We start from the raw sequence: 15,505 nt of genomic DNA, 5'->3' as shown, positions 1-15,505 counted from the left end.
GACACAAGAGCCATGAAGGCAGAGATTTGATCTTCTTCATGCCTATATACCTAGCACCTACAACCAACAGTCAGTAAAGTGCTCAAAAAACACATGAGTAAACTGCAGGCAGAATTCCAAGGGTCAAACTATCAAAGGAGTCAAGTGATTTTGTAAATGAAAACTAGAGAGAATCAGTGTTTGAGGTGTGCTTCCATAAAGAATCTTTAATGAGAAGCAAAGAATTAGGCCATTCTGATCAATAAAATAAGGAGGCTAAAACAGGAGGCAACAAAAGGTTACTTCATGATGATTAAAAGCAGGGATTCTAAGATGGGCTCCAAGAGAACTCTGAATAAGTAGTTTCTAAAACAACAGGGGAATGTTGAAGGGGAATTACAGCCTTGAATTCACTGGAGAGCCAAATGTTATTATTTATTCTTTGTGATTAACAAAGCAAGCGGAAACGACTATTTTTTTTTTTTTTGCCTTCCACCCTCTCTCACATAAACACACACAGGTTCAGTCAGCATCTTAAATTTAGGAAGCTGACGTCAACTCAGGGGTTCTACAAGTTATAATGTTCTTTCATGTATGTAGCAAAGTAATACACCCTTTTATATTTCAGTGAATAAAAGGAAATTGCTTAGTTCCTGTTATGGTTTACCTTGAAATTTGCCTTAATAGGTATTCTGGCATTACACCCCAAGTTTAAACAATGAAGATAGAAATATTCAGGTTAACTTAATAGTTCCAGTTCTCAAGTTTTGCATGTTGATATACATTAGCCAATAATGCTACTTTCTACGTATATTATCATTTTCATCTAGAAATCTCAGAGAATGTTAGAATTACTCATATACAGTTCCATAAAATGCTCCTGTTTTGAGAGGAGGGGAGGGGGATAAAGGAAACTATTAAAAGTTCTTAGAGGGAAAGCATAGAAAGGAAATGGAAAATGACGACGTATAAGTGGAATGTTAATATAAGAACATGTTATATAGGAAACCTGAACAAGAATAGAAGTCTTAGGCTCACTGTTGGAATGTCATTGACATAGTGAAGGTGTGTGGCTCAGTGACACACAGCTGATGAATAGTAGGGACCCAGACTTCAACTAAGTGTCCAGGAACCTGAGCCCTGGTCTCAGGCATGCCACCCTGCAGCCCTGAGGAAAATGATCTTCCTCTGGGGTCCCTTAGTGTCCTTGGGGCTCTGGATAAGAGTGTCTCAGGGTCATCTGCCTCTATCTATTCCCCAAATTATGACTTGATACCTTCTGCACCCACAAAAATTTCAGCCAACCCCTATATTTGTATCGTTCATTAATGGACCTTGATACCAAACCAAGGTGGTCCTGGGAAGACAACCTCACAAGGGTGAGGCCAGCAGTCCTGATCTCTTAATCTTCCTCCACAGTTCTGGTGGCAATGTTATTTCACAGTTTAAGTACATGAACTTTCCCAATAGTATATAGATACTTGGGGGGTACAAATCACAAACAGCTACAAGTTTCAACCAGATGTGTATGTTATTAAACTTGAGTCTTCTTTTGATCTGCTTTACTTCTCCCCATTACCCTTAGGAATCCTTGTCCTCTTCTTTCTGCTCCAAAGCACAAAGATGAAAGAGGTGATGGGGATGGAGTGGTGGAGATGGGGTGGGTATAGATGAGTAGGGCAAGAGTTCAGATAACCTGAACTGGAGAATGATAAGTCTGACCATGTGATGGAATTCACAATCATTTTTCTTCTGTCCTAAGGGTATGGAGTTTTACATTTGTCACAGAAAAGAATGACTTATTCCGTAAGTATAGAACTAATACAATGAAGAAAATGTGCCTGGGGTGTGAGGGGGCAGCCTCTCATCTACTTCCCATAATCATGCACTGCTGTGGCCTCATCTCTTCTGCAGGACACTTCACTCTAGCCTCAGGGACAGGCTTCCTGAGGCCTGGGCCTCTGTGTTCTTAAGCAAGAATTTTTCAGTAGTACACCCTGTCTTCTTTTCATCCAGACATTCTTGCCTTTACAACTGAGAGGGTTCTGTTGTTTTGTTTTTTTTTAATTGTTGTTGTTTAAATAAAAGGCCCTGGCAGTTCTCCCCACAACTCAAATGCCACAATCACCCTCCCTCAGTCCCCATTTCCCTCCTTCCTGCTGAGCTAAAAGTCCTGCACAGCTATCTGCATAGTGAATGGAGTTCAACTTCATGCAAATCTAAGGGCCATAATATCAACTGTATCAACCCTGACAAAAGTTAGGCCTTACTGTCTAACTGAAAACAGAAGAAACTCTGAAAACCTCCCCACCCCCCACCAGAGCCATACATATAAACACACCTATATGTCCTTCATAATAATTTCAGTGATCTGAATAGAGGGGACACTTTGTCACTCTTCTCCCAGAATGCTTTCTCTAAAGTCACATTGGTAATAAGAGCAAAATTTCCAATAGAGATTGACTCTCAGCCCCCATCCCCACCCCTGACCCAGACACACTGAACCCTTGTTTTAACCAAGCCAAGAATTTACCAAGATGGAAAGCTTTCACTTGGGACAGAGAAAAGTGTGACATGGAGAGAATAGACTAAAGAAACACAGATGTGTCTGATGAGGCAGGTATTTTGCAAAGATCAGGATTTGGCTGATACTATATTAATCAATAAAGTGACACAGACGCAAGAAAGCCTTAGAATATGAGATGAAGATGATATCCTAACCTGAATAGATCAGTGATGTTGAGCCAAATATTCAAAGGAACCATCTTACCTATTTATTCTCAACGTTGCTCAGTGCCACCCATCACAAGGCATGTAAGCCAAGTTCCCCCTTCCCCCGAAAAAAAGATTATAGAGTGCTTGTCTGAAAATCTGACAGAGACAGAAACAAGAAACACATAAATGTGAACAAGAGAAAAAAATAAGAAATATTTCCTAAGTCTAGTAGGAGCAGAGTGAAAATGTCCTCTCATGGCGATAGAGTGGGAAGGTTCACTTCCCAGTTTACAGGGTGGAGGAAGGAAGGGAATTAAAGAAAACTTAATGAAGAGGGTGGAATGTGAGCTAGGCCTTGAGGTTAACAAGAGCAATAACAAAAAATAATAAGTTTTTACAGAGAGTTGGGGAAGTTCATTAACCGTGACAATATTGTTTAAAATAATTTCTACAATGTTCAAATGGAAGCTTGGGGGAAAGCTTAGGTATCCAGCCTACATCAAGACTCTAAGGATCAGATTAAAGGTAGAATGTCAGAATAAAAGAAGTAGGTCCAGTCCACTTTCTTAAGAATAAGTCAATCTTTTAAAAAAAGTTTTCTGGGTGTACTAGGAGATAAGGCTCCAGAGATCATTAAGATAAAAACGTTGTTTTTGGTGATTTTCCCCCCCATGGCTGTTTGCTGACTCAGAACATCTCCTCTGACCTGAAAGGCTGCTTCTTGTTTTCTAAGTATCTTTCTCTACAAATGAATTGATAATTTACCCATAAGAAGTCACAACATCTCTAGAACTGGGGCGCAATACTCTTCTGAATGGAGGAGTGGCATGGATTAGTAGTAGTGAAGGTAAGGGGGGGAAAAAAATCTACCAGGAGTTGCTTGTTTGGAGGCCAAGATTGTCTACATAGGTGGTGAAACAGGATCAAGGCCTGCACTGCTTTTGAGACTAAGCTATACAACTTTAAACAGTTTGTAACATGATTTGGGCCACAGATAAAAAAAAAAAATACTGGTTAAAAGCTCATGTTATAAGTTGCTCTATCAAAAGCTTAGAAAAGCACTGGAAACACTTTCTCATGGCTATTCATGTCAGTTTGCCCATCATTTTAAAGGCAAATATGTTTTAAAAAGCAGTGAAGAGAATGCAGTTGTAATATTCAATTCATATCATATGAAATTAGAAAAATTGAGGGGAAAGGTTGGGTTGGGAAGGATGGGGGAGAATGATGAAAGCGGTGACATGATCAAGATGCATTTTACTTATAAATAGACATTTTCAATGGTTACCCCTTTGTACAGCCACTTAAAGATAATAAAATATTTTTAAGTATTTCTTTAAAAAAAAAAAACAACTTCACCCTGTTCATTGGCTTCTGTGAACTCTCCTTCATCTTTCAATCAAGGTAACAAATTAGGACTGTGTGAGCTGTTGCCCACATTTTAAATAAACTGCCTTGGGACCATGCTTGCCTGGAGTCAGACCTGGCAAAGGCTGGGAGAAAGCTCTGTGTACCACTAACTGCTGTACTAATTAGTCTCCCATGAGCCCCAGGCACTGCTTGTACAGGACCCCAGCTCTTCACATTATCACCCCTGCAGATTCCAGGAGAGAGCAACTTACAAGAGTCTACCCATGATGCAATGGATGGCCTCCACAGTGAGGACCCATCTTCCCACAAAGGGAAGTTGCTTTAAAAAGAAAGCTTACCAATAAAACCCAAAGTACAACAGGCTCTCTCAAAAAGAAGCACTTCAAGAAAGCCCCCTTTAATGTGGAACTCATGTTTATTGTCAGTTACAGAGATCATCACAGGTAATTATCACTTCTGAAATTCAGGTGAACCCAAACTGCTTGAAGGTCATGGAAAAACCTCCACGGGAGAGGGGGGGAGACACAAGCTATCAAAAGCTACTTTTAATACTTTATAAATATAAATATTATACAAAGCCTTATCTCAGAACTTAATAGACATAAAGAAATAATTATGGGTGAAGTATTTAAGATATGGAAAAACCTAAAAAATAAAAAGAGGAGCTAGTTTCAAAGCATGGCACCCTGAAATGTAATCACATGTATATTATATGCATATATGAAATGTATTCATGTATATTTACATGTATGCCTGTCTTCAGGTCAGGTGAGGCCTGGAGATTGCAGCAACCTCCACTGGGATGCTGATAATAATCATTAATAGCCACTTCCTTTTCTTTCTGCGAAGGTAATTTCATTTGTACACCAAATCTACAAAAGTGTGAGATGCATAATTCAAAAACTTTACTTAGCAGTAAAACTCAAGTACTATATGCTCAATGAACTAAGGTATATGTATGATGGATGACCTTTAATAGACTTACTTGCCTGATATTCATAGTAGCAACAAGATTTCAACAAGCAAGGATTCAAATTTACTCCAATTGGAATGGATAATAGCTATTTATGAACCTCCCATAGGGAGGCTCAGTTAACCTCTTTGTGTTCCAAGGTATCCTATCTACCAAACAGACATTAATAAAATCCAAGTATAATCTCAATTTTGAAATGAATCAAAGAAAGCATTAGACATAAAGAAACCTTGTTAAGCTATCATAACCAAACGTGTGTTCATGCCAGGATCCCTCTAAGAATATCAATTATAACCCTGAACTTGAATATATACACTACCAGATTAATCTGATATACTGCTTTGCTCATGTTACCCCTTGACACAAAACTTCTGAGAGACAAACCTCCAACCCACATTGGATAAAAGATTCATGTTTTAGCCCAGAAGTCAAGTCTTTCTACAATCTGACTTTTTACCTTTTGAATGCTCCCGCCTCACTGGGATCTCTTGCCCCAGGGAACCAGGTCAGAAACAGATGCAGAGTCTTCCCAAAACTTGTTCAAGCTTGGTTCCTGTGATCTCAAGATTTCTTCTGATCTAGGATGATCAGGAGCACCCCTTCCCCCATCCCAGTACTCCTCTTCTGCAACACTACCTCATTTCTAGAAACCTCATCTGCCCCATCAACTCAAGAGAGCTTGCTTGCCCTGCTATCTCTATATCACATGGCCTCAGCAATTCACATTAGCCACTTCTTTGTTTAAATGTTCAGGTACATTCTGTCAAACACAAATTCTCACAGACCACTGTTCATTAGTTCTTTCTTTCTCTCTCTTTCTTCCTTCCTTCCTTCCTTCCTTCCTTCCTTTCTTCCTTCCTTCTTTCTTTCTTTCTTTTAACAGAACTTGGACTTTGCTTAGTGGCATTTTAGCCCAGCACAACAACCAAAGCACAAAAAAATAAGTGCAAGTATTTGCAAAACACCTAGTTCTACAAAGCAAAGCAGGGATATGGAAGAGGGCTTTCCTCACAGACATTCAGTTTCCACAGGATGACTCATCTCTCAGTGGGACAGCAAAAACTGGAACATACCACATCAAGTAGGTAAAGAAATGTACAATCATTCTCAACAAGAAAAACAAAAGAAGTGCAGCTCCCATAGAGAATTCCCCTAGCCAACTTGATATAATCTTTATGGGGAGGGTTAGAATTTTTTTCTTCATTTTAAAATAATTTTAACTAGCCAAATCTGAATTCAGTTTTTTAGAAAGGCAGAAGATCAGAATTAAATCTTAAAGTTTTTAAAGTTTGATTTCAACATCTGTGGATCCATTCATCAGTTTACAAAAGGGTTAACCCATATTTAAAGTAAGTCCATTTCTAAGACCTTCATGCTCGCAGAAATGGGCATCAGATGTTGGTGTGGGGCTGATGCTTGTGCTGATGCCTGTCCACCTAAAACCACAATAGAATATTCTGTTAATTTTAAATACTTTAAATCTTATAGGCAAACAACCTGATTATACTTGTTCAAATGTCTAGCTCATCCTTCTTATCTAGTAAAATACATTTCTATGACAAAAAAAGGTATATTGTGAACCCAAAAGGCTACCAGTCACATCAGAAATCATGATCTATGTATTTCATAAAGCATCAGTCTAGTGAATAAATTAATGAAGTGTGTGTGTATATTCAACATTCAATAGTCATTTAGTTAATAATGAATTTCACCAGATCCATTATATATTTTACTATGGCTTAATTATTTATGTATCTGTGTGTGTGTGTGTGTGTGTGTGTGTGTGTGAGTGCACGCCCATGCGCCCTAGTACTGAAGCTGGAACTCAAGGCCTGAGTGCTGTCCCTCAGCTCTTTGCTCAAGACTAGTATTCTACCACTTGAGCCACAGTTCCACTTCCAGGATTTTCGGTGATTAATTAAGAGATAAGTGTCTCAAAAACTTTCCTGTCTGGGATGACCTTGTACTCCAAGGCTCAGCTCTCAGCCTCCTGAGTAGCTAGACTTACAAACATAAGATATCCACCAGCACCCAATAATACCTTTATATTGTAAAAATTATCGAAATATCTTATATAGCTCTGCCATACCCTGAACACTTTCAAGGAAAAGTTATTCCACGTCAACATGTGGAATAATGCAGTCATAAGAAACAGTAATAAAGCTGTAAAGTTTTCTAAACTCAGGCTATATGATCCTGTTTAAGTTGATGATAAGTATCTTAGGCAAATAAATGTGCTCTTTCATAAGACTGAAAGAACATAGTTCTAGATTCCTGTATTCTCTGCTAAGCATAAAGTCACAACTTTTTGTATAGAACAAATAAACACCCTAGGCCTTGTATACTCTACCAAATAAATGATCACCATCTGTACTTTCTATTCCAAACTACTTATGGAATGACTCATGACTTGGTTAACTGCATAGAGATTAAAGTTCCACAATAAGAACTTTTTCAAAGAAGAGAATACTCAGCCTCCATCCTCTAGTAGCCAAGAAACAACCTCAAAAAGGCAATATTTTTTAAAAACAAAGAAGTTAGAAGATTTCTTTTAAAAAAAAACATGAAAAGAAGAATTTAGAAGTAATCCCAAAGTTGCTTTTCATAATGGCTTTTCATATTAGGGAAATTTTCTCAACATAAATACTGCAGAAAGGAAATATGACTCCCATGTAGAGTTTTCTGTCATTCATCTTAAGCAACTAATTGTCCATGTCTTCCCTTAAGATCACCTTGACCAGAACTAGGAGCAAAATATTCTGCTGGAATTAGGACCCAATAACAGTCCCATAGATTGGAAAAGCTGGGATGTGGTCAGAGCATCATATCTGTGATAACTGAGTTGTCCTCATGGGAACATGTCAAGATGTCATAAATCAGATTAATTATATTTATGTGAGTATCAAAAAGCTGCTGACCTAAAAAAACCTGACAAAGGCCTTGTTTACAGAAAGGCCTTGTTTATAGAGGAAGACTTCCAAAGGAGAAGGGGGGGGGGGGGAAGAAGCACTAGAGGACAATGCCACTCTTAGAATTTCTAGAAAGTTTCTGTTTATGGTGGTACTCCAATACACCTTTAAAAGAAATGTCAAAATATTACAGTATTATAACAAGCATCACAGTTGCCTTTTAGAAAAAGAATGAGATGTGTTTTTGACACCAGCCTGTAGAATCATTTATCTTAAGCCTGATCAAAGAAAGCTACTTTTAAATAATTATCTGCAGAAGGGTTACCCTCTAGGTATAGTGTCTGCTATGCTTGAAACAGAATTCAAGCATTAAGAATTCAAACATTAACAATACAGTGCAAGAGGCACACTTTTTTTTTTTTTGGTCAATTCTAAGCCTTAGGTGTTGGTCAAAGCACTTTTCAAGAGACTTGATGAGAAATGCTCAAAAAAACCACTTTTAAAATGAACAAAAGAAAAGATCTAAGGCTGCTTTGAACATACTCTTGTGGTGAATATTTTTGTGAAACACCACAGTGCAGCTAGTGCCAATGCTGGGCTGTAACTGATACAAGAGAAAAGCTGCACTGAAGAAAGCCCTCCCCCCTTAGCCCTCAAGGGTTCTGATACTCTAAATCCCTCATTTATTTTAAAATACTCTCTACCAATATGCCATCTTTTTTTTTTTTAACACCCAGAACAAAGTAGATAGTTCTCTGAACTACAAGGCTCCCTTGCTTCATCTTATATCCTTAACAGGTGTCTCTAAATTCTTTTTTTTTTTTTTGCCAATAGTAAACATCTGAGTTGAAAAGGGCACTGTATTTTGTTTGTTTTTATTTTAAATTGTACTGCTTATGTTTCCTTCCTGCTAGTGTATTAATTGAACCAAATAATGGGTTTCATTATGACACTTTTATGCAGGTATATACTTTAATCATATTTGGTCCACCATTATCCTCTTTTGTTCCCCTTTCTTCCTACCCACTGGACTCCCTCCCCTTCAAAGGGGAGCATTTTAAAAGAAAGCAGGCAAGCCCAGGAAAATAAAAGGGCAATTAGATTCCCAAAAGAGAAAGTGTGTCTCTATTTGCATAACAATGCATCAGCTAGGATTCAACCCAGCCACACCTCCTAACCCTTCACCAGCGAGCTATAAGTAGCCTGGAAGCTAGTCCAGACTAGCATGGCCAAGAAGCTCTCGACCCCCCCAGTAACTGAATGTAAATATTATTGACAACATTTGAATTTGCATGTCTAAGTACATACACACATATAACATTGAGCATGGCTTTTCTTTTAGTACAGTTCTCAGTGGTTTCTGAGTCTTCACGTGCTGGATTGCACCGGAATTTTCTGCTACTCAACCCTCAGGCAACTCCACAATCTCAGTGATCCCCCAAAGCATTCTGTTTGCAGAAGAAGCAAGGCATAACTAGGTGCAAATTCAAGAGAAGTCCTTTGCGAGGGAAGTTGGGAGTATTAACTCTGCTGTTGGTAATGCACAGACTTTAAAAATAACCAGCACTTGATGCAGTAAACAACGTGTATTTGTATTCTGGAATGCTTTCCTTATGCTCCATCTTTGAACATACAAAGAAAGACAGGCTAACATAATACTCAGAAAGGAGACACTAATGACACCTCTCAAAAAAAAAAATCACTAACCTGGTTGCTCTGCTTTTTCCATCACATTAAGGGTGGAAGAGAGAAAGAGAGGTAAAACTCTCCAAAAGTTATATAAACAAAGGAATAAGGGAGCCCAGTGTGGGCTTTGCACCCATGTGCCACTAAAATTACATAACACTCGGTGCAGACACTGAATAAGGAATGGAGGATTCGGTGCAGCACCCCTAACTCCCTTGACTCCCCAGCCTTCCTGCTTCCCTTCAAAACATCCAAATCGCTGGCAAGAGCGAGTGGACTCTTCCTTATGCCTTTTATTTGTTATTTATTAATTTATTTTTAATTGCTGGAGTGTAATCCTGCGAGAAGAGAAGGCACGTTTAGGCCCGAAGTTTGCATGTGCAACAAGCCACCAGGACACCCCCCAACTCTCCGGACCCGGAGTGAGGAAAAAAAATAACTGACAAGCAGCGACCGCAGCTAGCCGGGCCTTCTTCTTCCTCCCTTTCACGAATGCCTTCCCGCTGGAAAGTTTGCCACGCAAATCGATCGATCCGGAGGACCCGGAGCCCGGTTCCCCCGCCCCCCCCCCCCACCCTAGGCAGCCTGACTTTGCAGGAAAAGCGAGCTGGAGACTTGGGGCTGGTGGCTAGGGTGGGGGGTGGGGGGTTGGCCGGGAAAGACCTTAGAAAGCTGGGACGCTCCGCGGGTGGCGGCGGCGGCCGCGGCGCAGGCTCCTTACCTGAGGCGCGGGGCGGGGAGGACGAGACGCGGCACCGGCGAGGGAGCGAGGGAGTGAGCGAGCGGCTCGGGGCTTCTCTCTCCGGGGCCCGTCCGGGAGCGGGATCTGCAAAGCCGCAGCCTAGGCCGGCGCCCGCGGCCCGGCCCCCGCCGCCGCCGCTTCCTCCCGCTCGCGCGTCATGTCACGGCGATCAAACATGTCTGTGTGCGCTTCGCCGCGGTGACTTCCTGATTCTCCGCCGCCCGCGCGCGCCACGCACTCACACTGACTGCCACACGCACGGCCACCACCACCCCTACAGCCCCTGCGCACATACAAACACACACATATACACGCAAACACCAGCCCGCGCTCGCCTCGTCCTCCCCCGGGGCTCCAGGGGATCCGCTGGCCGAGCGCGCCGTGCTGGCGACGCACTGGCCTGGCGCGCACTCCACGCACTCGCACTCACGCGCAGACACACTCGCTCCGGTCCCGGGAGCGCGGAGCCGCGAGAGCTCGCCGCCCCCTCCCTCCCCTCCCCACCCCTCCACCCTACTTAGCTACCCGGCCAAACTTTTTTTTTTTTCCTTACCCTGGCTTGAGCCTCGTCCAACTTCCCTCCACTCCCCCTCCCATCCCCCTGGTCCCCAAGCAATCGGAACAACCCCAGCCGCTCACCATCTGTATGCAAACGACAACCCGGATTTAAAAAAATAAAAATAAAATAATACGATCCAGGCGGCGCACTCGGGAGCGAGCGCACAGACAGACACTTGGCAGAAAAGCGATTTTCTTCCCCGCGTGTGCCGGAAACTGGCCCGAGTTGTCCCAGCTCAGGGCACCCGGTGCCCCCCCTCCCCTGCCTCTCTTGGAACCCGCAGTGCTGCACCCCTCCACCGAACGGCTCCACTGCACCCAGGCTGCTAGGCCTGGTACGGGGCACCCGGGGGCACCAGGCTCGAGGTTTTCCAGTGGCTGGAGGGCGCCTTGAGGGGGCTGGCGGGCTGGACTGGTTATTTGGGGAAGTGCATCACGGCACCTTTGCAGATGACAACGCCGTGTTTTGCAACACAAACAGGAGGAGGAGAGACTGAAGGATGGGGGGGGGGGGACGATAAAAAAAAGAGGGGAGGTGTAAATCTGGTTGGGATGGGAATAAAGCAAACTCGAAAGCAGGGAGAAGGAAGGGGTGCGTGTCATCTCTGGGAGGAGGCTCCCACACGGTCTCCCCGCCTCCCCCCCCCCCCGCTTTTCTCCCCATTCCCTCCCTACCGCAGCCCTTCCCCTTCCCGGGCTACGGTACCGCGGATGCCCGGGTGCGCGCGGTCCGGTGGTGACAGTCAGGCAGAGAGGATTATCCGGATCATGGCCTCCCCGGCCCATCGCAGCTCTGGCTCTCCCGGGTCCCAAAGCGCCCCCGAGCATCCAGATGCCCCGCGGCTGAAGCTCCGAGCTATGCTAGTTAAGGAATGACACCAAGCAAAGAAAACCAACCTGGAGAGGAGGAGGGCAGGGCAATGGAGCCCGACTGGCACCTTCGACCTCCTTTGGGGGAACGGAGTGTCCCGTGGCGAGGGAGGGGGAGGGAGGGAAGGAAAGGGAAGAACCTCCTGTCCTCCCACCCGCAAGCTGTGCGGCTCCGACAGGACACCCTGAACTTCCAACACCGGAGCCCGCGCAGCAAACCAAGCAGCAGCCAGGGACCGCTGCAGCGGCACTCCGGGCTCGGTTTACGGGGTAGTCCCTTTGCTCTAAAAAGGCCTAGCTTCACAGTCCGAGTCCCCGTCCCCTCCCGAGGGAACGCAGAAAGTGGAGGTGACACCTCCGATTCCCCCCACCCCCGGCTCCGCACGCACCAGCCCGGCCCACACTGGTTACCACCACCACCTTCCAGTGCGTACCCCGGCCCGTCGGGGTGGGGTGGGGGGCTTCTCCCGCTGAGATCTGTTGGCGTCTTCTCAGCCCGGAGCCCTTTAAACAAGTCCCCAGGAAAGCGAGTGGCTGCCGCGTTCGTTGGCGCCCGGCTTCCAGCAAGGACTCCTCGCCCTCCTTTCCCCGTTCCCCTTCCAACTCTTCCGGGGAGGATCGCTCGGGATGATCTGTCGTGTTTCCATTCTCTTCCTCGACAACAGCCCCCCCCACCCCGATCCCCCAGCCCTTCCCCTCCTCTTGCCACCCGCCCTCCCCACCTTAGCATTCGAGGAGATGCGGGGGGCGGGAGGGGGGGGGTGTACAACCTGACCGGGCGTGTTGCAACCTTGAGTTGGCAGCTCCTCGCTGCCAGACTGCCCAGGGTCAAGGCTGTGGTTTGGTTGGGCTTTCTACTCCCCTCTCCTCCGCCCCTGGCCCCCACGAAGTAGTAATTACTACTGTTATTATTAGAACAGCGGGGTTCGGTTGAAACTTTCTCGTTTCTTCCACCGCCTCCCGGGAGCTGTCGTTAGAGCATTCCACCTGAGGCCCGCGGGGAGGAGGCGGGCTTTTGTGTTTGTTTTGTTTTTGTTTGTTTGTTTGTTGGTTGTTGGTTGTAGCGGCTGGCCCGCCTGTTTGTTTTGGTCTGGGTGCATGCACAATCAATAATAATTAGGGTAATAATGAATAATCCTCAGCGAAGGCGGTGCGGGTACCCACTCAGCGCGGCGGATTGCGTGGGGGGGGGGAGGCCGGAGAGGAGGAAAAAGAGGAGAAAGGAGTTGTAAGTTATATTTACCTTGCTCGCGAGGAGTGTGCTGGCTGGATCTTCCCTCTCTGAGTCACCCAGAGTACAGAAACAGAGGGAGAGAGGGACTAGATTATGAATATGACTTCATTGATGACAGCCGTCCCCTCCTCTTCCTAAACTCGGGCTCCGCCCAGCGTCCCACCCTCGCCGCCTCCACCGGCGCCGGAAGACGCGCTGCAGTTGGCCCCGCGCGCCGCTCCTCCCAGCCCTCCCGGGCGCGGGTTGGCGGGGCGCGCCTGTCACTCGTCCCGCTCAGCGACTCCGGGCGCGCAGGGTGTGTGTGGGGGGGGGTAAGTGGGTGGATGCGGGGGGGGGGGCGGCGGTGTGCAAGAATGTGGATCGAGAGGGCTCTACTGTATGTGGATCCTTGGGCGTCTGTGTCCGCAAGGCGCTGGCTCTCGCCTGGTGTTTGTGCCTGGAGCCTGGGGGCCAGGAGAGGGGGGAATTAGAAACTGCGCTGGACGCCGTGAGACCCGAGCTCCACGGGAGTTAGGTGCCCTTTTATCTCCTTTCCTGACTGTCTTCTCCACCGAAGGAGCTGGGGAAGAGAAGAACACGGAACGGAAAGGGAGAGCAGCCGCTGTAGTGATCCTGTGTACTAGTTATTTTGTTGTTTGTTTTGTTTTTGGAGGTGTGTCGGGGGGGGTGGCGGGGAGGGGGGGTTACTGTTAGCGAAGGTGCTGGAATCGTGAACGGTGCTTCCGGCCTGCCAGAGCGAGCCTGCGGAGAGAAATAGAAGGGGACGCGCGAAGGGAGGGCTGGGGTGGCACCAAAGCTGTCGGTGGCACAATATTGGCTGTGGAGAAAATGAGTATGATTAAGCCAGCTGAAACTTTTTCAACCCCCTCCCCTTTCCTTCCCACAGCCACCCTCCCCCCCAGGTTGTCATTTATAAATCTGCGCTTCCCCCCCCCCCCCCCTCCACCTCCACCACCACCTCTCTGGGCCTCGGTAAGAAAAGGAAGGCTGGCACAAAGAACATTCAGGCCAAAGCTGCCTTTCTCTATAGGGCTGCAAGCTTCCAAATGCCAGTGAAAGAGAAACAGCTGAGAGGATGAACGCCTTATAACTAAATAAACAAATCTGCCCTAAACCCCTCTATTTACTTCATTGACTAGACACTTAACAGCACTTTAACTTTCCCTTACCTAACATCTTCGTGTAAAATATATACAAACAACCCCGTGGGGGCGGGCAGGTTAAGGGGCAGCTGAAGCTTGGAATCTGCTTTTGATTTAAGAAGGAAAATAAATCTCACATTCTCTACAGACTCTAGTCTCTTCTCTCCACTCTACATTTAAAACCAATTAAGGCTACAAACTATAATCTGCCAGCACAGCGAAGTGGGGGTGGGGGGAGAGGAGGGGGCGGCTCTTGGTTCAGTTTTCCTTGAAATACATTATGTTGGCTGGACCCATAGGTCACTGTTTGGTGAGACAATTTTATTTTTAGTTTTTATGAAGTGTGAAAGAATGTTAGGAGATTTTAAATCAGGGACCTATTATTTTAGACTCAGATTAATGTAGGTGCTTGACTTTTAAAATTAAAACTGGTCTTATGTGGTAGTGTTATGAAAAGTATGATTTATCCCTTATTTTGTAATGTAATGGCTTAAATTAGTCATTCAAAGTGCACAGTGACTGGCTGAGAATTTCTTGGCCTCCCCCTCCCAGTAGAATCCTATTTTAAGACCATTTATACTTTTGCAAAATTGAGTCTGTGTGAGTAGCAGGGATTGAAATGCAGTTCTAGAGTGCTTTAAACTGTGCTGCAGAGTAAGTTTAAGATCAGGACCAGAAGCAAAGGAAATAATGTCAGATACTGCTTGTTTACGTCCTGGCCCACTGCTAAGTGAAGTCTAGCCCACAAGGGCAAGGTGGTTCTCACCTTTAATTACTTGTAGACTTAGTAATCACCCACCCTGTAGTTTTCTAAGGTCTTGTGACTTTCTGGTTAACTTTAGCTTCAACGTTTTCTGTCTATCCCAAAGTGAACCTCCAGACAGCAAAAGACAATACATCTAAGTAAAATAAATGTGATATGCCCTGAAGACTCTGTTGTAAAGACTGTTGTTTTGCTTGCCTGAGAGTTTATACCAGTATAACATTAACTGGGAAATACACAGACAGAATCTTAAACAAAACTAGTAGTGTAGTAAATGTATAATGTAAGTACTAACTTCTAATTACCTAATAAGTTACAGCTAATCATAGCCAGAAACTGACTTGTCTGTAATAAAGGGCTTTAACACAATGACAATGTTTATTTCATTATGAAGTATTCCGTTTCACTCTTTTAAGGCTTAATTTGTTTCTCCACCATGTCAGTGTCACACATCCAGTTTTCCCAATGTATGAGTGTACCTTTTATATGTGTGATGGGGTCTTGCTCTGTGGTTCAGGCCAGGCTGTGAACCTGCTATTTCACCCCCCAGAGTACTGGGATTA

General features: G+C 44.9%; 1 protein-coding gene across 5 annotated transcripts in view; it reads right to left on the bottom strand.

The window, feature by feature from the left end:
* The window catches only part of Smarca2 (SWI/SNF related, matrix associated, actin dependent regulator of chromatin, subfamily a, member 2), a 171,687-nt gene extending 158,502 nt beyond the window's left edge, over positions 1–13,185 (bottom strand). For 2 of the 5 annotated variants that reach the window (XM_048340564.1, XM_048329281.1), the window contains exon 1: positions 10,355–10,723. The gene's annotated coding sequence lies outside the window, so the exon portion shown is untranslated. Of the gene's footprint in view, positions 1–10,354; positions 10,724–12,192; positions 12,444–13,046 lie in introns of those variants that run through there. The other 3 variants (XM_048347869.1, XM_048354923.1, XM_048362341.1) reach the window with 3 other exon arrangements.
* Between the last annotated feature and the right edge of the window lie 2,320 nt (positions 13,186–15,505).

This window comes from Perognathus longimembris, chromosome 1 (assembly GCF_023159225.1).
Source record: "Perognathus longimembris pacificus isolate PPM17 chromosome 1, ASM2315922v1, whole genome shotgun sequence".
Lineage (NCBI taxonomy): Eukaryota > Metazoa > Chordata > Mammalia > Rodentia > Heteromyidae > Perognathus > Perognathus longimembris.
The sequence above is the reverse complement of the archived record's forward strand: the minus strand, read 5'-3'. Positions and strand labels throughout refer to the sequence as shown.